Source organism: Sinocyclocheilus rhinocerous, unplaced genomic scaffold (genome assembly GCF_001515625.1).
Source record: "Sinocyclocheilus rhinocerous isolate Xijiao unplaced genomic scaffold, SAMN03320098_v1.1 scaffold1234, whole genome shotgun sequence".
In the NCBI taxonomy this organism is placed as follows: domain Eukaryota; kingdom Metazoa; phylum Chordata; class Actinopteri; order Cypriniformes; family Cyprinidae; genus Sinocyclocheilus; species Sinocyclocheilus rhinocerous.
The window spans coordinates 1326955-1349916 of NW_015656153.1; the positions used below are offsets into that span (position 1 = coordinate 1326955).

General features: G+C 39.1%; 1 pseudogene; it reads left to right on the top strand.

The window, feature by feature from the left end:
- The window catches only part of LOC107719499 (usherin-like), a 236590-nt pseudogene that overhangs the window by 12834 nt on the left and 200794 nt on the right, over window positions 1-22962 (top strand).

Genomic DNA, 22962 nt, shown 5'->3' on the forward strand with positions numbered 1-22962 from the left:
TATATATATATATATATACAGTATATATACTAGATAGATAGATAAAATTGTGAGCATAAGCAATAGTAATAGTGATGCTTGCTATAGCAAACTCCACACAAAATAAAAAATTTGAACATCGTGTCAAAAATTTTTCCAAAGAAAATATCTTATTTATTTATTGTTGGTTGTCTTAACCCTTACCTTTTTATTAAAGGGGTCCTATTATGCTCTTTTACAAAGTCTTGATCATACTAGGTTGTTCGAAAAACACATTATTTTTCACATATTTTACATTATTACAACACCTCTCTCCTCAGTCTGGCATGAACGGCTCGAATAGTTCCTGTATCAAATGAAGGCCCGCCCTTTGAAATACGAAATGTGCTGTGATTGGTTAGCTGGGCCAGTGTGTGCTGTGATTGGTTAGCTGGGCCAGTGTGTGCTGTGATTGGTTAGCTGGGCCAGTGTGTGCTGTGATTGGTTAGCTGGGCCAGTGTGTGCTGTGATTGGTTAGCTGGGCCAGTGTGTGTTGTGACTGGTTAGCTGGGCACAAATCCCGGAAAATGTGCGTTGTAGTCCAAACGAGTCGTTCATTGTAGTTTTTGAAAAGTGATTTCTGTTAAATAAAATATCTCCTTTTGAATTGGACTTTGAGCTTTGTAACTTTGCAGATCTTTTTTATGCTCAAACAGCAACATTACAGACTAACTAAAGTTGAAAAAGTGAAAAAGCATAATAGCACCCCTTTAAGGCTCCCCAGAGGAATTAAGCATTTTCATCCATAGATGAGCCATAGTTGTAGCTCTCCTTGTGTTTCCAGCACTTTCAAAGTCAGAAACAAGTGAGAAAAAAGGGAAATAACAGGTAAATCACTTAGGCATTTGCTCTTTCCATTCTTGCATTGAAGCTGCATTGAATTCACCCTCCTCGCTCACTGGTGAGAGAGTATGCTTGATTAATATCCTTAATGACAACCGGATCAATTAGGAACATTTGCACTTGTAAATTGCTTGTAAATGTCATGTTTTCAAGAAACAGTCCAATTGAAATCATTATCTTGATGTAAAAAGATTGTAATTCACCACATATCTAGATATTCCTGCATCAGCAATTACCCCAGCAGGAAGACCATTAATGATACTATAAAAACAAACAGCTTCCAGTAAAACAATTATTCCATATGCTTACAGACACTGGGGTTTATGAACATTTGCTAATTTCCCAGTTTAAAATGTCAAAGTAACAATGATACCCATTGCGCTCGCTGTTCTGTAGTGCACAGTCACTGCTTGAACATATGGCAAATATTTGTTTAGAAATGTCTAATCAGATTTAGCATTTTATAACACTTATTATTAAGGTTAAAAAAACACCACTTATTGTCTGTCTGGATGTTACAGGGTCTCTTCAGCATCATAAGCAAGCTTTTTCTTTATGCAAGGATGCTTATTTTTTACTGACACATTACCAGAACTGTAGAAACTATAGTGATATTACATTGTATTGAGAACCTAGTTAGTAAAAATAAATCCTGTTCTGTTCAGACACAGTGAACAGTGGGGGGAAAAAAACTCAAGATATGCTTTCTGTGTAAAGCATAGCCTCTCAAGAGTTATTACCTTTATTAAAAGCACTGACACATTGCCTTATATATTTCTGACTTCTCCAGCTCCACAGAGACAATTTTCTTTTCTTAAATAAACTGTCATACTAGTCTTAATATATTGTTGCCATCCTCACAGCAGGAGGAAGAAGGCTGATATAAAACATGTATATGTGAGATTGGTAATTGTATCTTTAGTGTACTTGAGTAGAACAAATGTTTCTCTCTCATGGCTGCGTTAATGTGATAAAGGGGAAATTGGCTTTTCATCAGTTTTCTTCACACTGTAATGGTGGACAGTGAAGAGAGGCCCCGGCATCAATAGCAGCACTGCAAACTTCCTGTCTGTGATGGTTATATTTCACATCACCACACTGGCCTCTGAGTACATTATGAAACATGTGATAATGTAACAAATTACAAATAGGAAAACCTTTTTGCTTCATTTAAATGATAAGAATCTCGGTGAGGCCTAGCTATAAGCCATAAATAAAACATCTCACGTGTTTGCGGTTATGTATGTGTGAGTGTGTATGAGGTGGCGGGAGAAAGTGTGCGTTCACAGATAGAAGGGCAGGGCTCCGGCAGGTATCAGCGTTAAAAGAGGAGGATTGCTCGCACTGATACCCTCATCCAGAGTGGAATATTTCTAGAGGCCTGACAGCTCCTCCAGTGCCGAAATGGAAAGGGCTTTATCATGGAATGGTTTGTCACTCACGCTGCTGCAGACGAATTGGCTTCAGGTTAAGCTTGTATCTGCCCCTGCTTTATGGTCCAAGCCCAAAGATCACAACATTGTTTTTGGTGTGAATTATGAAATCGCTGATATAAAAAGCCCCCAGTTAGATTTTAGAAAGATTGTGCACTGTTGTTTTCTTAGAACAGAATCGCAGGCTAAATTGTCTTCCTTTAACACACGAGAAGGGTTTTAAGTATTTCATAAATCTCATGTCGGAGGGTCTGCTTCAGTTTAAAGAGGTCATATTTTATTAGTTCATTCTTTTTTTCCCCCAGAGGTTTCTTTTTTACAAACACAGCCATAATTTAGTTTTTCCCTGACCTTTTTTTTTTTTTTTTTTTGCTTTTTCTCAGACCATTGGAGGCAAAATGCAGGCTGCGAGTTTGTGTTGAGTCTAATTTAAAGTGTAATAATCTGTTTCCTTCTCAGGATTTCAGTGAAAATTGTCTAAAGTGCTAAACCCTTTCAAAACAAGCTGTTTTTGCAACTCAGTTTCAACAAATGTTCAATAAAACTTTCTTTTAAATGATGAAGAATTATTAACTTTTCCATTTTATGATCCTTTTAAAGATCTTGTGATGCCACATGTAAAAAAAAAAACAGCTAATATTTGTTCAGTATTCACCTCTACAAGGCTGATGGACAGTAGACCTTTAGCAGATAGGTAGTGTTACTATTTTTTAAAGGGGTCATATGATGCGATTTCAATTTTTCCTTTCTCTTTGGTGTGTTACAAGCTCTTGCAGCTATTAAGTTACAGCTTTGGCTCTAACTTATTGTTGTTTCCTAATCCCTCAAATCAGTTAGATTGAGGGAAATGTTCAAGACAACCTCTTCAGTAGTGTACCTCAGGATCATTGGGTGTTTCGGCCTTTAACCACTATACACCCTCACGCTGAGGCCGGCTCGCTTGGGCGATCATCCCCAAGCGTGTGTCTTGTAGCCAATTGCTATTCGAGCTTGACCAGATCCACAATTGCATGGTTGGGCTCTGGGTTGAGTTAATATGAGTTTTCAACTTAAACCGGTCATTAGTAGAGATGTTGATTTGATTCTATTGATTTTAATTTATTTGGAGTGCACGTTAGAGCGATTTAAAAAATATTGCTATACAGTAAACCAAAATAGGTGTGAAATATTAAAAAACTCACCCTTGAACGCTCCTAAAAGGTCAGAGGTCGAGACTGGCGGATGCAGAGCATCAAGCTTCTACCAGACCTTCCTCCTAGAAGGCATGGTTTTTAGGGTGTTGTGGTGTATTACGACACTCTTAACATTGCTACTTCCCACAGATTTAAAGCTAAAACATGTTTAGTACTTTTTCCACCTTTTCCAAAATATGTATTTATGTGGCTTCTTTATGTAAAGCTGCAATACTTTAGGAACAAATTATTGTTAGTTTTTACTAGGAGTTTCTACTGCTAGTTGGACATTTGCTTAATGGCCATTGTTATATAAATAATGGCATAAATTTGTTGCACATTCTGGTAAATCCCTGTGCAGATTAAATGTTCCTTTTTCAATTTGAAAGTGGAGAGGAGCTTTTAAGATGTCAGTACCTGCTGATTAGTATGTTACTAAGAGCTCCACAGAACGGCCAGTTATTAATCTGCTCCACACTGGTTTGATCTCATAAGGCAGCGTTCCAGACAGGTCAGACCAGTCCCACACTGCAAACACACACTTGCATTCTAACACAATATGAACTAGCCAAGTGATGCACTTAGGACACAAGCAGTTCAAATCAGCAAACACTTATTTTTCCCACCTTAAAAACACACACTGATGTTGATAAACCTGACACAATGATAAACTCAAAAAAGAATTAGGCAGTAACAGCTTTATTGTGCTGCAGTGTTTACTGTATGCAGACTATGATTACCATATTCACATATTTCAGTTTTTACAAATTTTTATCAAGATATTTCAAAGATAGATCAGATAGATTGTTGCAGCGATGATGTAATTTTGTAGGCTAGCCCAAAAGTTAGCATTACCCTGGTTCCCTCCATAAAAAGCCAATAGGATTTTGCCATTGACTGGATTATTGCAGAAAATCAGCTCTGTGACCAACAAAAGTTTATGATTCTTACATTTTATTCACAAAGATAATCTTTACAAATAAACAACAAACTACCACCACTAACCTTCCAACAACTCGTTCAGTCTTTATTTAAAATCTACAAGTTGGAATGTTTGAAAAATAATAGTTTGGAATAGTGTGAGCATAAACACAGTAAGGCTGTAACTGTGGACTAGTATGTAGATAGAGTTTTGCATGATAATGTTTAATGTCCTAGACAACCTCTGTAGTCCCATTTAGCCACTTGTTAGCAACTGCCTTTTTCAAGACACATAAAGTCTTTGAAAATCACGAGTGGGGAATTATTGATGTATTTTATGTTGTAGAAAATCATAAAAACACATTGAGCTTCTGTTAACCACAGACCTTATTTTAGGCATTTAACCAAAAGCCCCCCAAAAAAACCCAAAAGGTAAAAAAAAAACACTGACTTCGGGACAATGAATGGAACCAGAAGTTTAAAAATGCTAACTATGTATCAAATAATGTATCAAATAGCATTTAGTGGTGAAATCAAATAACAAAAACAAATCCCAAAATCATATGCGGAATACTTAAATAAACATAATTTAAACTGCAACTAAAGCAATGCACAAATTAATCATTGAAACTACTGTAAAGAAATGTGACCAGAATAATGACGGTCCCTCCTTCCTGACTGAAATAGTCCAATTTCCTGCTGGAGTGAATGAAGTTCACAAAAGCCAGATTGTAGAAGCAGCCATGTTTGGCTGGTTAGCATAGCGCCTGAGGCTGTAGATGCTGTAACAATGCCATTCTCCATTCTAAAATCTAAATTTAGCTATTAGTGTGTTCTGATGAAAATGATTTTACAATCACATATTTATGGTTAATATTTCACTACATAATGAGATGTATTATTAGTGCATGATTAATAGTTAAAAAGTATTAAATGAACTTGAATTTAATCTTTTTCACTATTTGCTGCCTTGGACATCACAGCTAAGGGATGTCAATAGCGAAGTATTCAACTTCATTCTTTTGGTGCTGTCAGCCAATCAGCATCATCATGGGTGAAGTCGTGGCCTAATGGTTAGAGAGTCGGACTCGTAACCCGTCACTTTCACTTTCACTTTCATCATGAGGTCATGAATGTGAATGCTAATGGATGAATTTCTCCAGGCATTTTAAGCCTTCTTGGATTGCTCCTGAAAATATGTTACTTGGTGACACATTAAGCTCGATGATTGATTTTGTTTAGAGCTCATTTGGTTGGCTGAAAAAAAAAAACTGTTCACTTTTTTGTGTTAAAAGTTGCTTGATTTTATGTTTAGTAAACGGTTGGGTAAAAAACAGTATCACACTTTTGCTGTTTGTGCCCAATCACAACCATCTTACTTGTCTGATATTGCTTAAATATCCCATGTCATAAACACTTCATTGTATTAATTTTAACAATTTTGATGATACAAAAAGGCTTGATGATACAGTTGAAAAACAAATACCCCCATATTATTGTCCCAAAACAACAGTTTCTAGAATGGAAGAAGGAGAGGAAATAAATGCTATAGATAATAAATGCACAGAACTATTCAAATATTATTCAAAATAGTCCTGGCAATTCCAAACAGTTGTTCCCCACCATAAATCATCTTCTTAAACCTCAAATTGCTCCACTCACAGGAGCTACAGAAGAACAATGCAATGATTTTATTACCTTTTTTAGAACCAAAATTCGCCCCTCCTTTTCTGTTCCCTCTGTCAGACTCTGTTCCATGTGTTGTGTGTGTCCTGCTCCCCATGTGCCTTCCCATGCCCTTATTTGATTAGTTTCCTGTTCCTCCCCTGATTAGTTTAGTTCATTTGTCCCAGGTGTTCCCCATGATGTGTCATTGCTCCCAGGTGTGTCTCGTAATCCCCTCCTCTGCTGACCCGCAGTCTGGTATTTCGAGGCTACTCTGCTGCTTCCCAGAAGTCACTCAACTTGAGGTTGAGGAGACCATCAAGGGGATGAGATCCTCCACCTGTGCCCTCGACCCCTTCCCTACAGCTCTGGTGAAAGCAAATATTTCTGCCATCAGTCCACTTATCACCATGATACTAAACCAATCCCTTCAGTCTGGCCACGTACCGTCTGCCCTAAAACAGCTATAATCAGACCACTACTCAAGAAACCTACCCTTGATCCTCAAACCCTTGCTAATTATAGGCCCATATCCAACCTGCCATTTATTTCTAAGGTTTTGGAGAAAATGGTTGCCAGGCACCTTCAGGACCACTTCAAACACAACAACATTTTTGAAAAGTTTCAGTCTGGCTTCCGTGCTGTGGGCAGAACAGCCTTAGTGATAGTTACAAATGACCTGCTGATGACAGCTGATGCTGGTTCACCATCACTCCTTGTCCTCCTGGACCTTTCTGCAGCGTTCGACACCGTTGATCATGGTATACTTCTCAACCGGCTACACCACTCTATTAGACTTAATAACGCCATCTTGCGCTGGTTTGAGTCATACCCCACAGACAGATCTGAATTTGTGGCCATGGGAAGCTCAAGGTCCCGTTCACATGCGGTTGGTTGCGGGGTTCCACAGGGCTCAGTTCTCGGACCTATCTTATTCATTCTTTACATGCTCCCCCTCGGGCCTCGGCAAAGTCATCAGTTGCTGGAATTTCTTTCCATTGTTACACTGATGATACACAATTATACATGAAAACTGATACTCACTCATCATCATCATCGTCGTTATCATTATCAACAACTCTACCCACACTCACTGCTTGTCTGGAGGAGATTAGGGCGTGGATGAATCAGAACTTTCTCCAGCTGAACAGCTCAAAGACAGAAGCCATCCTCATTGGTTCCCCTCATCAGAACAGATCATCCACCATAACCTGGATTTCATTTTCTGGCCAGGACATTCCCCTATCACCATTAGTCACCAATCTTGGCGTCAGGTTTGATCCTCATTTAACCTTTGAGGCCCACATTAAACATCTCTGCAAAACATCTTTTCACCACCTCAGGAATATAGCCAGACTCCGTCCCACACTCACCCTACATGATGCTGAGAAACTCGTTCACGCCTTTGTCTCCTCCAGACTGGATTATTGCAACGCTCTTCTCATCGAGATCCCTAGCAAGAGCATTCAGAAACTCCAGCACATACAGAACAGTGCCGCTAGGATCCTGATGAGAGTGCGTAAATACGAACACATCACACCAATTCTACAATCTTTCCATTGGCTTCCCATTTCCACCCGGATCGAGTATAAAGTCTCCCTCTTCACACATCAGTGCATCCATGGCAATGCCCCCACCTACCTTAAAGAACTCCTTACTCCACAGATCTCAGCACGTTCTCTCTGCTCCACAAACACTCATCGGCTCCATCCCCCTAGGACTAAGACCCGCACCATTGGGGACAGAGCCTTCTGCACCGCCGCCACCGACCCTCGCCTGTGGAATGCCCTTCCTGAACATCTGAAGGCTCCACAAACGACTTATGGTTTTAAAAAGGGCCTAAAAACTTAACTTTTTAAAAAGTTTTTCAATGTTTAAATTTCTTTTAGTGTTTAAATATTTGTGTTAATTTTAGTTGCCAGCTGATTTTAACTTAATTTCTTTATTGTTCTAATTTATTTTATTTTGACTCTTTTGTAGCACTTTGAGATTTTCTTTAAAATGTAAAGTGCTTTATAAATAAAATGTTGTATTATTATTATTATTATTAAATGCTAGGAAAGCAACAATAGGAGCACCAGAGCTCTTTCAAGAGTCTGCTGGGCTGGTAAATGGGATGAAGCACTTCAGGATTCATTTAAATCACTGTGACGTTGCTTTAGATCTCAGCAGCAAGTCATTGGCCAGTTAGAGATTTCAAGAATAGCCTCTCTACAGTCTTCAATCAGCGGCCATGAAAGAGAGCAGCTTAAGGATCCTCCAGTCTAGCGCTGCCTTCATTCTTATGGATTTTTTAGTTGATTTATTTCCATGCACCTTTTTTAAAGGAGACTGTGAAAGAACATGCAAATATGAATGTGATGAAGGGGTGTTATCTGAGAAAAGTACCCACAATCATCAGCCATAAAAAAACATAAATATTAGGTATGTTGCCTTGCTGCCTACATGACATCCTATCTGTCATGGAACCTTGCCGATATGGAAATATTCTTCACGACACAAATAACACTCCACTTGGAGACATCCACGACTCTAGAAGAGTTAAGTGTTAGCGTGTTACTATGACACATGGCATACACAAATATTGGGTATAATATATTTCTCCTATGTTGGCAGCCATATTGTTTTTATTTTATATATATATATATATATATATATATATATAAATGTATATATTATAGCAATTGATTGAATCATGCATTTTGTAGCTTATTTGTCTTATTTCTAATGAATCCATAGATACATGACACAAGTGTGAGCTTGTTCCTGAACAGTCAAGAGGATGATGGTACAGCTTTGGACACACACACCTTGCAGGACCAGTTGATGACATCACCTCAGAGGGTGCTCTGTGGATCGGTAGAAGGTCTAACGGTAATGATTTTTGGTGACACTCCTACATTGCTCTTTCAGTTTTTATTATGCTGTTTTTATTATATATTTGATTTTACTCCGCTTATTTTTTTCAAAGCTGCAGCTATCCTCATCTAACAGTTTCCTATCACTCAAATTGAGTGTGGAAAAGGACACACTAATTTGCAGACATGTTACATTTTTCCATTATAGAAATATTCATAAACCTGCAACTAATCATAGTTGAAGTTTATATAGGTCAAGGGTGACCATATGGCAACAAATAATCTCCTCATAAATGAGATGAGATGGGATTTCTGTAATACCCCCAGGGAATGAAATACACACAATCACACACACACGTTTTGAATACACATCCACAAATAGCATAGACTTGCTAAAGTTTCTTTAAGTTCACTCTGCATTCATTTTAATCTTAGCTCAGCTTTACTGTGTTTGTTTGCAAAAATGACAATTCAATTCAAGCTTATTTGTATAGCGCTTTTCATGATACAAATCGTTGCAAAGCAGCTTTACAGAAAATTAAGTTTCTAATATGTTTAGTAGTAGCTTATCAGTGGTGACTGTCAGTTAATGTACATATGGCAGAAATGTATGGAGAAATCAATTAAAGACGTAATCAGACAGACGATGAACACTATTAACAGCAATTATTATATGATGCAATTAAACTTATAGCAAAATTTTGTAGTTGTGTATGTTGCTTCAGGGTTGTTTCAATAATTCTGCCCAGATCTCTCAGAGGACACAGTAGATTGGTTACCAGTGCTGCTTGTTTCTCTCATTTCCTAAATGGCACAGAAGTAGAAGGAAGCAATCCACTGTACTGTATACACTCTTCAAATAGAGCATGCCTCATTTACTGTCAAACATGCACACACACAACAGCTTCACATGAAAGTTGCAGTCTGTGTAATCCATTTAGCACACATTTCTAACTCTACATCCAGAGCCCAGGGGTCTGAAATGCTTGTTTGATTCATGTAGAACTCATGTGGACAAAGCATAGAGGGAGTTCTTATAAGATTTAAAGTCAAAGGCAGGTTCAAACAAACATCATGCCATTTGAAAATTTTGACTAGAGTATAAGAATACAAATTTCGAATAATTTATTTTCAGCATTTCTAAATTTGATGGCCATATTTAGCATATGTGCATTGTGGTTTCTATAAAAATAGTAAGCAGCACAACTGTTTATGACATTGATAATAAAGACATTTTACTTGAGCACCAAATAGAATTTTAGAATGATTTCTGAAGGATCATGTAACACTGAAGACTGGAGTAATGACAGCTGAAAATTCAGCTTTGCCATCACAGGAAAAAATTACATTTTAAAATACCTTAAAATACAAAAATAGTTATTTTAATTTGTAATAATGCTTTATTTCACAATATTACTGTTTTACAGTATTTTTTATCAAATAAATGCAATGAGTGAGTATAAAGACACTTCTTTCAAAAATGTAAAAAAAAAAAAAATCTTACAGACCCCAAAACTAAGAATGGTATTTTAAATCTATTTGATTCTTTAGAATCTATTTGTCTTTAAGAAATGCTTTTATTATTATGTATGCATGTTAAATTTTTCTTTGGCTTGGCATGTCTTGCATATGCATACAAACCCCTTATTAGTTTGTGTATTTAAAAAAAAAAAGAAATACACTATATAAATACGACAATATCTGATATAAAACAGACTCAGCACACAAAGATGAAAACATCCATATATGACATCTCAATCAGAGCCGGTTATTAGAACAGAAGTGATTATATCTTATCTGTTGATGTGGATGGATCTGCACGTTTAGGCTTGGATCTATGCCGCCCATCCAGCCGGTGGGATTAATGCTCACAGAGAACTGTAAATAAGCATAATAGATCCCACCATGCAGCAAGTGTCTCTTTAACTCAAATAAAGACATAGATAAGGTAATCCACTAGTTGCTATGGATCCTGCAGACCGTCTTCAATAGCGCCCATTGACTTTCCTTTCTTTTTCTCCCCAGGGTCAAATCAATTCATTGGAAGGATGCAGGATTTTAGATTTTATCCAAAGACATTAACCAACAGGTAAGTATAAGGTCACAGGGCATTAACATCAGATGTAGCTGCAGAAGTAGTTTTTACAAAGATGTGCTATATATAATATGGGTCCTGAAGCAAAACCAGTGTAAAAACACAGATGAGAACAGTTTTAAATCATGCATTTTTGTATTTCAGAGAGATTGAAGAGGTGTACATTGGACAAATTCCCTCACTACACACCCAGTCGACATGCCGCTGCCCTGCCAGTCACCCCAGAGTGCACCCCCTAGTGGAGAGGTACTGCATTCCCAACGCAGCCAATGATACCACCCATAACAAAGTGCTCTGTCTGAACCAGGATGCCCACCCACTGCATTACATCAATGACGATGACATCGGAACCACCTGGATCTCCTCCGTCTTTCCCACTTTAGAGCTGCTGGACAAAGGAATAACTATCACTATAGATCTGGAGAATGGACAGTACCAGGTACATACCCACCAATAAGGGTTTTTTAGTTTAGCTTCATAAAAGTTTAGTTTAAGGAGCATCAAGACGATATATGGTTTAAAGCAGTGATTATTAAAGGGGTCAAGAACTGCCTTTTTATTATTTTGTACTATTCTCTGAGGTTCCCTTATAATGTTATAAAGATTCTTATATCAAAAAACATCATGATATAAAAGTAATAGGCTATTTTTTGTCCTGTTTTTAACCCCCTCATCTGAACGCTCTGTTTGAATAGGCGTGGCGGATTGTAGACTCTGAAGTAGGGCTGCACGATAAATGGCATGCGATATTTAACGCGCATCTTATCAGTAAAGCCGCTTCTGTAATCAGCGGTAAATCTCCATCACGTGCGTGCTTTCACATTGAGCAGCATTAACTACACAGAGCCGTTGTTCACTGACGAGCAGCGCAAAAAATCGCGCGAATATGAACGTGGTTTTGCGCAGCTCGTCAGTAAACAACGGCTCTGTGTAGTTAATGCTGCTCAATGTGAAAGCACGCACGTGATGGAGATTTACCGCTGATTACAGAACCGGCTTTCTGACAAGATGCACGTTAAATATCGCATGCGATTTATCGTGCAGCCCTACTCTGAAGTAAACGCCCACCGCTGTGATTGGCAACAGTTGTGTATGTTTGACAGCGTACATTCATAGATGGACGCTGCTGTGATTTAGGTTAAAAACGCATATGAATACTCAGTACACATGAAACTATTTGTAATAACAGACAAAGCAATAGTGAGCACGTAATAAAACCAGTTACTCACACTTGTGTGTTGCTACATTACTGTCGGATCCAATATAGTAGGCACAACATCGTCTTTTAGTTTAAATTTTTCTGAAAATCCCCCGTCAAACTGTGCCTTGTTTGTAAACAAATCCACAGTAAAATGAGTTCATCCATCAGTAAAAGTCCATCCACTCGTTCCTAATGTTGGGATCAGAAGGAAGGCAATGCAAAGACAGTTTTTCCACAACTTGGCACTGCACAGCGTCTTGTTGTGTTCAGAGCCATCAATATCGTGTGATTTCTTCATAATCCTGCGTTTGCCTCTTTTTTTACATGCGTGAATCGATGGGCGGGGCTAAGCATGCAGTGCTGTAGAAGCAGGCATTGATCTTCTTCTGTGGAGGCTGTGTTTAGCCGCACTATTACATTATAGAGTGGTACATTCCACAAGCTGAAAGTTTTGAGTTCTGAAACTTATAGGATGTTTTTATAGTACAATGACCTCTTACTGTATATGTCAAAAGATCAAGGGAATTTTAGTTTCTCAGTTTATTACCCCTTTAACTATTTTTACTCCAAGGCCCCACTTTGTCTGAGACAATATTACCTCATTTAGACCCTCATATCCTCATGGCATTTTAATTATGATTATGTTACTACAAAAACATTTTAAGATTTATTGGGGGGCCTCAGAAAGGTTGCAGAGGCTCCATTTGGGCCCTGGCCTCCTGGTTGAGAGCCACTGGTTTAAAGTAAGCTTCAACCTGACATTGTCTGTTTGTGTGGCTGCTTTCTCAAATCCAGACACTGGGTAGCGTCTTTTCCATTTGAATACACGAAAGCCGACCTAAAGTCCTTTGTGTGTGTCTGAGTGAGTCGCCCAGTCATCCATGTGGCTAAGCCAAGCCGAGCAGAGAGTCCAGCTGTAAAGAAGTAGAGGATTTATGCAGCTCTGCCTCAGTCTCTCCTCTCAATACCAGATAAAACACACCACCACACAGACTTTGAAGTGTCCACTTAGTCAAAGCTGCAACCAGTTTCTCGACAAACTCCTCAAAATGAAGCCACAGAGGGAAAGAGGGAAGAGTAAAGCGGCGCTTCAAGCTGTTCTTCAAAGCGCCGGCGTGCTTTAGGAGGCGGCGGAGCATTGACTGTTGCTGTGCAGATAATAGATAATCCATTGCTGTTTAGTATTTCATGCATATTTCACCCTCTGTCAATTTTGCATGCTTCCTTTACAGGTTTTCTACGTGATACTCCAGTTCCTCAATGCTCAACCTGAAGCGGTCTGCATTCAAAGGAAGACAATCAGGAGCTCAGAATGGAAGGACTGGCAGTTCTTGGCCAAGAACTGCAGCTACTTTGGGATGGAGGATAACGGGCCTTTGGATCGTCCTGATTCTGTAAACTGTCTACAGTTGCCCAGGTAGTGTATACACACACACGCGCTCTATTTGTCTGTTAGTCCATCCACAGGCACTTCTGATTCTGATAACAGTCCTTGAACTAATGATTCCTGCCAGGTAAGCTGTATCAAAGTGGTTTGAGACAAGTTCCTACTTTGATAAAAGCAGCGGATTGTCGTTTAGTGAGCTTTTGGAGGATCTAGGAGGAGAATGGGGAGGAAAATGCTGCTCTTGGCTGCAGTCCAGCCTGCTCAGATCTGATCTCTGCTGTCCTTGGCCGCAATCAAGACAGCAGAGATACTTAGCTGTTATGGACCACACAAGCACCTGGTTTCACATGCATACGAAAGAGAAAATGAGGACAGTTATTTTAATGGGTTTGGGCCGAGAGGGTTATCGTAACTGTTTATGACGATAAACTACAGTTCATGTGTCTTTTTTTATTTTATTTGACGGGACACATTAAACATGCATAATTATCCCTCATAAAAGGATTAGTGAAAGGAAATTGTTTAAATGATACATTTTTCTTTGAGTCCTAATTCTACCTACAGTTATTTGAGGACCCACATTGAAGCACATTGTTAAAATGTGTAAATACATGTCTACACTAGTGGTTCTCAACCAGGGGCCGGGGCCCACTAGGGGGCTTCAGCAAACTTCCAAGGGGGCTACAGGATGACTTAAAGTGTTTAAATAAATCATTTTTATTAATAAAATCAGATAAAATAATGTAATCTAACTTTGAACTAAAAAAGAAAATAATTTATTTATTTTATTTTTTTAAAAACAGTTCTTCAATGTTCTTGAAACACAAAATGAATCATTGTTAATTTAATATATGAATAATCACAGTTTCTGTTCATAAAAAGTTTGAAAACAACGACAGGGGGCCTTACAATCATAAAGGTTGAGAACCAATGATCTACATAACATCATACTACATTTAAGTTGGGTCATGATGAATATGTTTAAAATGTTAGTTATTCATCCTGCTATGTTTGGTCCTGCTTGGATGAACGCCATACTGGCCAGATGTTTCACCACTTTACCTGTCTGAGTATTTTAGTTTACAAACAAAAGCTTCGACCCAGTGGCATAAGGGTCTGCACTTAGACTCTCCAGACAAGTCACATCATAGCATGTCGGGAAAGAGAAAGACAGAGAGCACAGGTAGATGGAGAAGAGATGGGGACAAAAGACTTTCTTCACACAGGTTTGTCCTGGATAAGTCTACCAGCATTAGGGCTGAAACGTGCAGAAGTGCTCTGTGGATCTTTCTTGAGAGTGAATAATGCAGTAGGGGCTATACCTGTCCTGCCCCCTGGAAAGACCTCGAGAACTCTCTCATTCACCCCATTTATCCCTGCCCTCCGAGAAAACTCCCTTTCAAACCCCATATCACTAAACTATATTTTAAACCTGTATTAGTGAAATTTCCTCTCAGTAGTTCTAAGATGCAAAGAAAAGACCTTTGCTTTTCCAATTTCTTTGATGTTTGTTCATTTCAGTAGCTAGTGACACGTTTCATTTTCAACCTGACAGCGTGTTACCCTGCAATGTCAAAACTTGAAAATCTTGGTCTCTTTCAATCACTCACACGCTCAAAGCTTAAGATGCAGGAATAGTATTCCTTTTTCTCTTTCTTTTTTTTTCGTCAGTAGGATAATATAGGGTACATTTTATGCTTGTAACACTTTAAAGGGGTCGTTCACCCAAAAATTAAGATACTGTTATCATTTACTCATCCTTATGTCTTTTCAAAATATGCCTGATGACTAATTTTCTTCCAATGAGAAAAATATGAAATTATGACATAATTTAAGATCTTTTTAAGAACTAAATGTATTTCAGGGTTTATGCGTACTTTTTGTGACCAATGATTTTACAGGATAAGGTTTTTTATTTACTTTTTTTTTTTTTCATAAAAAAATACAAATTTCAGCCTGAAAAGTATTTTAGAACTGGTCCCACTTTATATTAGGTGGCCTTATCTACTATATTACATCAAAAAATAAGTACAGTGTACTTATTCTGCTCATATTGCACTGCTATTGAGTTGGGATACGGGTAAGGTTAGGGACAGGTTTGGTGGTATGGGTAGGTTTAAGTACAATGTAACAACATGTATGTACACAATAAGTGCATTGTATCAAATTAATAAATGTAAGTACACATTTGTTAAGGCCACCTAATATAGAGCTTTGCATAACCTCCTAAAATTATATTCTTTATTGAATTTTTCATGACCTTTTCAGGTCTGGAAATTACACCCTTTTTTTAAACATTTATTTTTGGATCGGGAAAGGTTATCAAGTCGGGATTTGAACTCTGGACACCCATAGCGCAATGGCGCTGTATGTTGGCGAGCTGCCCACAAGGCTATCGGCACCGACATTGGAAAAGGCACTTTAAAAATGCCTTCATATACAGTATCCAAGTTTTCCAATACCGAAAGGTCAAATTAGAATAATTGTTTTAGCCATTTTAAAATCATTGTCTGATTTTAACCGATTTTGCGGTTTCTTTGGAAGAGAGTCCACATAGTTGATCCTGGTCCTCTGGTTGAGAACCACTGCTTCAAAGGCAGCCTGAATACTCTTTTGACAACTGCAAACTTAAATTAGTGTTTTTTTGTCTATCTTTTGCATCAGCAACATACCTTTCTCCCGCGGAAATATCACCTTCAGCATGCTGACACCTGAGCCGAACCTGCGACCGGGCTACAATGACTTCTACAACAGCGCCGCCCTGCAGGAGTTTGTGAGAGCCACACATGTGAGAATCCACCTCCACGGCCAGTACCACACCCGAGATCCCACGGTTCCTTTCCGTCAACGCTACTACGCTGTGGACGAGATCACCATCAGCGGCAGGTCCGAAACCAACAGCACCCTGACACCAGTCAACCCCAATCAACTGTCACGAGACACAATCTCCCCTTTTTCCCCCATGATTAGTGTTCCCAGTAATAAAATTTGACATAAATTTGTGGACTTTTTAAATTTGATTGGAATTCTGTGTTTGATGAGAAAATCAGTAGGCAGATAAGGCAGGATAATTCAGACTTTGATGAAACCGAAAGACTTTTTAGGTTCAAGACCAAGTGGAGATGGGAGACAAATGTTGTTTTCTAGTTTGACACAACTGGGGGATTGATGACATGTCTGTTATTAGCCACAGAGGGTAATGCCATGTTTAACACAGATTTTGTCTTTCCGTTAATGGTCTTGTAATTACAGTGTGGATGCCACATTTGGAAATCACTGGCAGGAAAATTTCAAAACTTGTGTTCTTTCTCTCGGAGGCTTCAGCTAATCAGTCTGAAATGTTCTTCTACGTCTCTCAAGAATGTCGAAAATGTTCTTTTGTCTCTTCAGAAGCCGAGACATGGTGTTATACCCATGTATACCTTCAGACATTAAACAGCCACTGTTCTTACGACTATGGTAATTATGTCATTATGCAGGCAGCTGTAACTTGGCTCACTCTCGCTGTGCGAGTGTGTCTGAGTGAGCGAGAGAAGGCAGCTTTAATTAAGAGCTAGTTAAACTGGCACAGACGAAATCGAGATTTAGAGACTGTGAAATCTCATCATCCTCTGACATTCAGAGGTGTCCCCCGTCCTCCCCGCCTTTTCTCTCTTTTTTTTTCCTGTACGGCTCTCTTCTTTCGCTCTCTGAGACATCGCAACAGCTTCACCAGAGAAACAAAGGCAGAGAGTAAACAGTAGTGGATTCACCCCCTTAGGGAGACTGACAGTTCAAACCCACGAGAGGCTGAGAAGAGGATGTATGTGTGTTTGGGGACTAAAATGTGCGTAAATTCAGCCTTTGAGAAAGTCTGACAGGGTGTCAAGCTGTGTCTGGGAGCATTAGCGTCTGCTTTACGCTCATACGGTAATAACCTCCAGCAATAACGACAGCCCTCTTTCTTTTCCACTCTCATCCTCTTTTGTTTGCTTGTTACGTTGTTTGTTTGAGTAACGGAGGTGAAGGGTGCTGCGTTTAGAAGGAGCCATGTAAAGATGGGTGGATGATAATGCTGAATAAGGGCCCTTGAGAATGAATAATTAAAGCGGTGACCTGCAGGTGCGTGTTCCGTCTGATGGAGACCTGTCAGGTCTGCTGTTGTACATTACGACACGCCGTTGATATTTCCACTGGCATTTATAAATGTTGAATGCGAACGTCCTATTAGCCATGCACAGAGAGAAAGAAGGAATGAAAGACTGATAGAGAGATCTAGGGAATGTGAAAAGGGAAGAGGAAGATTTTGTCAGGTGCCGTTGATGTTGCTGACCCTGTTGATTTGTAAGCCCTTTTATTTTTCAGCCAGTCAGTTCCCACTTTATAAAAACATTTCCTGGCATACCATTTTTTTTTTCCATTTTCCATTTAATTTGTTAAATGTAAATTGTAAAAATTTAAATATCCCATTTCATTTAGAAATGTTTTGCATTATGGAAGTAAAATTATTTCATACATCCCAGTGAAAAATGAACTCAAATCATATCAACATAATCTGCATTATCATCACATCCTGTTCTTTGAGCTACTTCTTCAATCTCACCCTATCTCTGTTTACTGTATTCATGTACAGGTGCATCTCAATAAATTAGGAGGAAAAGTTCATTTATTTCAGTAATTCAACTCAAATTGTGAAACTCGTGTATTAAATAAATTCAATGCACACAGACTGAAGTAGTTTAAGTCTTTGGTTCTTTTAATTGTGATGATTTTGGCTCACATTTAACAAAAACCCAGTGCATGTACAGTAAATGAACATACTTTCCAGAAGGCCAACTATTCACTAAAAATGTTTTTTTTATTGGTTTTATTTTATTGGTTTTTGTTAAATGTGAGCCAAAATCATCACAATTAAAAGAACCAAAGACTTAAACTACTTCAGTCTGTGTGCACTGAATTTATTTAATACACGAGTTTCACAATTTGAGTTGAATTACTGAAATAAATGAACTTTTCCACGACATTCTAATTTATTGAGATGCACCTGTAAATCCAGATTCCGGCTTTATCTTGGGAACCAGTTCCATTAGATGTATGAGAAGAACAACGGTGAAGGTTCTCCAGGAGGATGTGGCTTCTAATTGTGTGTCTTTGTCCCCTTAGGTGTGAGTGCCATGGCCATGCAGACAGCTGTGACACTAGTGTGAGTCCGTACCGCTGCGCCTGCCTCCCAGAGAGCCACACACATGGAGCTAATGTGAGTCCCGCAGGGGAGGCCCCCTTTTAATTAACCACTTCTCTTTAATGACGTGCAAGAGTCCTCTTTAATGAACAGCACACTCAAAAATAGGCCTTAATGGAATGACAGAGAAAAAAAAGCAGTGAGAGAGGAGGAGGAAGAAGAGGAAAACAAGAGACAGAAAGATAATTCACGCACATCTCCAGTTTCCTGATGAAAAGAGCTAGAAGTAGGGGGAAAAAGAAAGGGGAAGAAGAGAAGGAAGTGGTTTTGTGGGCAGCAGGGCTCTAATCGTCCTGTCCCATCAGCCCCTGGGTGTCTTGATGATGAGTCCAGCAAAGGTAATTATATCTCAGGCAAAGCTCTGATGACATAAGGCTCCAGTACTCACACTTTTCAAGAATGCCAATGTTGGGAAGCTACTTTAAAACTGTAGTTTGCCAAGCTACTCAGAATTTAAGAGAGAAAAAAATAAGAGCTAAAGTGCCACAAAAGGCTTTTTAAACTGTATATACTGTATATAAATTTTCATGAACCATTCGAATAAACTGTTCAAAGCTACATATGAGAGAGAGCAACTGATTCAATGATTTTCTGGTGCTAAATATGAGAGAAAGGTTAACTGAGTCCAAACAGATTCACTATAATGAATCAAACCTTCTCACCATATTTAGGTGAACCAATTCAATTGAATGAATCAGTTCACTAGAATGAATCAGATTTCTAGAGAAAGGGGCCTTTTTAGGCAAACCGATTCACTAAAATGAGTCAGACATTCCTACATATGATAAAGAGGAACATTTAGGACAAACTAATTCAGTAGATGGGACCATTTAGTATGAACTGAATTACTTGAACGATTTATACCATTTGACACTACATTTGAGAAGAAAGACCATTTAGGAAAAGCATTTGATTTATGGCTTCAGCAAAGCTGTGTGCACAATACAATATGACATTAAAAGCAAATATATAACATTTGATTGCATTAGACAGCCTGTTGTTGGCAAAACAAACCACATTGTTTGACAACAGTAATTGTCACGCTACTGAAAAATGTAGTTGGTTTTAAACTTCCTGTATTTGCTTTTGGCAAAATAAACACCAATAGTCTTTTCAGTATTCTCCATCTTCTCCGATCCTCTCTGGAATCTCTTCACAGTTCATCCTACTGAGAATCTGCACTGTCCAGATCGCTGCTTATAATTCTGAACATTGGGTGCAAGTCCCAGGATTAAACTTTTAAACCTGATGTTTGGTGATTTAAATTATTCACCAGATGTCATGCATTATTCAGGGCCAGACACGACACACTCTCTCTACTGCTGCTACTGTTGTTGTTTTCACTGAAACAAACAAGGGCCACATCTAACACGTAGATGCTGAAAAGTGTGTGTGTGTAAATATGATAAATATGAGTTGTCTCACTGCCCTAAACGCCCCTAGACCCAAACACCTGGCTTCGAGGAGGGACTGTCGCCTGCCCCGGAGCTGTCTGCTGTGTTTGCTTACTAGCTCTGAGACACAGATCTAGGCTGGCCCTACTAATGTTTGCTTCCTCGTAATATTCCAGCCAGAGCCAGTGAAGGTGTGTCATTTCTCGTCTTCAGTGCACATGGAGTGAACTGATTGTCAGATCCTAATTACCAGCATGGAGAGGAGTGTAGCTCGGTAAAATTCGTGACGATGCTAACAGATTCATTGCTAAGATTCTCTTCTAAAAAGTTCCCTTTCAGTCGGTCACTCTCGATGTAACATACGTAACCGAGACGTTCACTCTTCATATGTAGCATTCATTTTAGCGAATAACTTGGATGGTTAAAGGGATAGTTAACCCCAAAATTTTGTCATTAATTGTCGTTCCATGTCGTGCCCTCATGTCGTTCCAAAACCATAAGATGCTCGTTCATCTTCAGAACACAAATTAAGATTAAGTATTTTTGATGAAATCCGTAATTCGCAACTACCACGGTTCAAGGCACAGAAAGGTAGTAAGGACATCATTAAAATAGTCCATGTGTCATGGTACTCTCGTGAAGACACAAGTAATACTATTTACAATAATAAACAAATATATTTATTAATAATATTTTTGTAGTTTTGTTTTGTGGTTTTGTTTTATAGCTTCTAATTTAGTTAACTGGTGTATCACCAATTGTGGGAGGGAATATTATTAGCTAAATTAAACTCAGTCGCTCTAAATATCAGGCATATTCATAATCATATCAGCATTATGAAATATTAGTGTCCCTTACGCTATAATTACTGATTTAAAGTTGTGTAACCAGCCTCAGTGCGATCCCTTCGGTCTTTTCTAGAGTGACTATAAATGATGGAGAATGCCATTTTGGCAATGCATTGCTAAAACTTTGTGTTTTCAAACAGGCTAAAGGTTAACTGTAGGCTCGCTACTGGTGCAGCCACGCGCAGACCTTTCCTGAGGGAGCGTGAAATTAGCCATGGCACTCACAGAGGCCTTTCACACGGGATTAAAGGCAGAGTGAGGGATTTTTCAAAAATGCTTTAAAAACTGATTCGGGCCGAATCGCAAAACAAACTTGTAGCCAATCAGCAATAAGGGGCGTGTCTACTCGTGATGTGGAGGAGAGCGCGTTCAGTGCATGGGACGGACATTAGCCGAGCCAGCGACAGAAAGATAGAGATGGCGGATAAAAAACAAAAGAGGAAAACGTCTGCGGAACGATAAGGCAAGAAGTAGGACCCGTGTAAATATCGGATCAGCTTTCCAGCGCTGGAGAGAACTCAAGGAGCGGAGGCCTGCGATCGGACGCCGAGGTTGCTATGTTTCTTCTCAGTAGGTGAGTAACACCGTGTCTACAACAGCTAAAGTCTGCCTACACTGGACACGATCAAACGACCGTTGAAAACCATTTGAAATTTGTGTCAGCACGTCATAAATAGAACCCGGCAGCAGTTTTCTGTCGGGGATTTGTTGCGCCGCGCCGCTCACGTCCGTAGACACGGTGTAACATTGGTTTTGCTTTGTTTCACAGAACTAATCGTGGCCTGGGTTGCGTACGTATATGTGGGGCGGAGCTATCAAAATAGGGGCAAGACCCTTTTGGGGTAGGGGCGTGTTTGTTTTGGTGATTTCAAATATAAACATTGGCTACCAGAAATCCCTCACTCTGCCTTTAAGGCTCTTTCTCCACTGGAGCCCGGTCCTCTCCTCCTCACGCACTGGAGACGAATACAAAATAAACAATACCTGCATGTGCTGATCTCTGTCCTGCACTTTTAGTTTTATGTTTTTTAATTAGTCTGCTTATTTGCATTTTTATTTTTTGCATCAACTTTGGATGAACACATACATTGTTTGGAACTAGTTCTTTATTTTTTAACATCTACCTTTGTTTTTTAAGGGTAATTTATGCTTTAGTATTGCAAAGCTGTTGCACTTATAGTTGCTCTCTCTGAAACTACATTCTGCAATGTGTAAAAATTCAAATCCCTGTAGCATGTTGTCAGACCCCTGATTGGCATAGAGGGCTGTAGCGGCGGGGGGGCTGTGGCTGGCTCTTCCAGCATCCAGCCTGCTGAATTTGCAATTCCCTCCGGGCTCACGGCCCACTACGGCTGCCCAAACAACAGCCTGACACAGCGAGCCAGAGCAGTCGCTGGGGAATCCTTTGCTTTTTATAATAAATTTTTAATCATTTCATTTGATGCCTCCCATGTTCTCAGTGATTTGTAATGACTGTTCACAAAAATCAAATACTTTGCCAGTAAAGGCTCAAAAAACTAATTTTTCTCCTCTTGCCTCTTTGCCTCTTTCTTTCGATTATGAGATGTTCGTTCAATGAAAGTGTCCTATTAAAATAGTTCAGTTGTTGAAAGTCACTTATAATAAATGAGCTGATTTTGCTCTGTCTTGTACATATGGAAATATTGTGTTATTTGTGACTGTGGGGACTTTATCATTGATCCTTGAGGTCGCATCTGGATATTGCTGATAAATGTATATGTAGATGATGTATGTAGATGTGTTCTGATCTCTCACTCTCTCCAACAGTGCGAACGCTGCTCTCCTCTATTCAATGACAAACCCTTCAGAGATCAGGTACAGGCGTACAACTGCCGCCCATGCCAGTGCTACGGCCACGCCTCTTCCTGCCACTAAAATGCCAGCC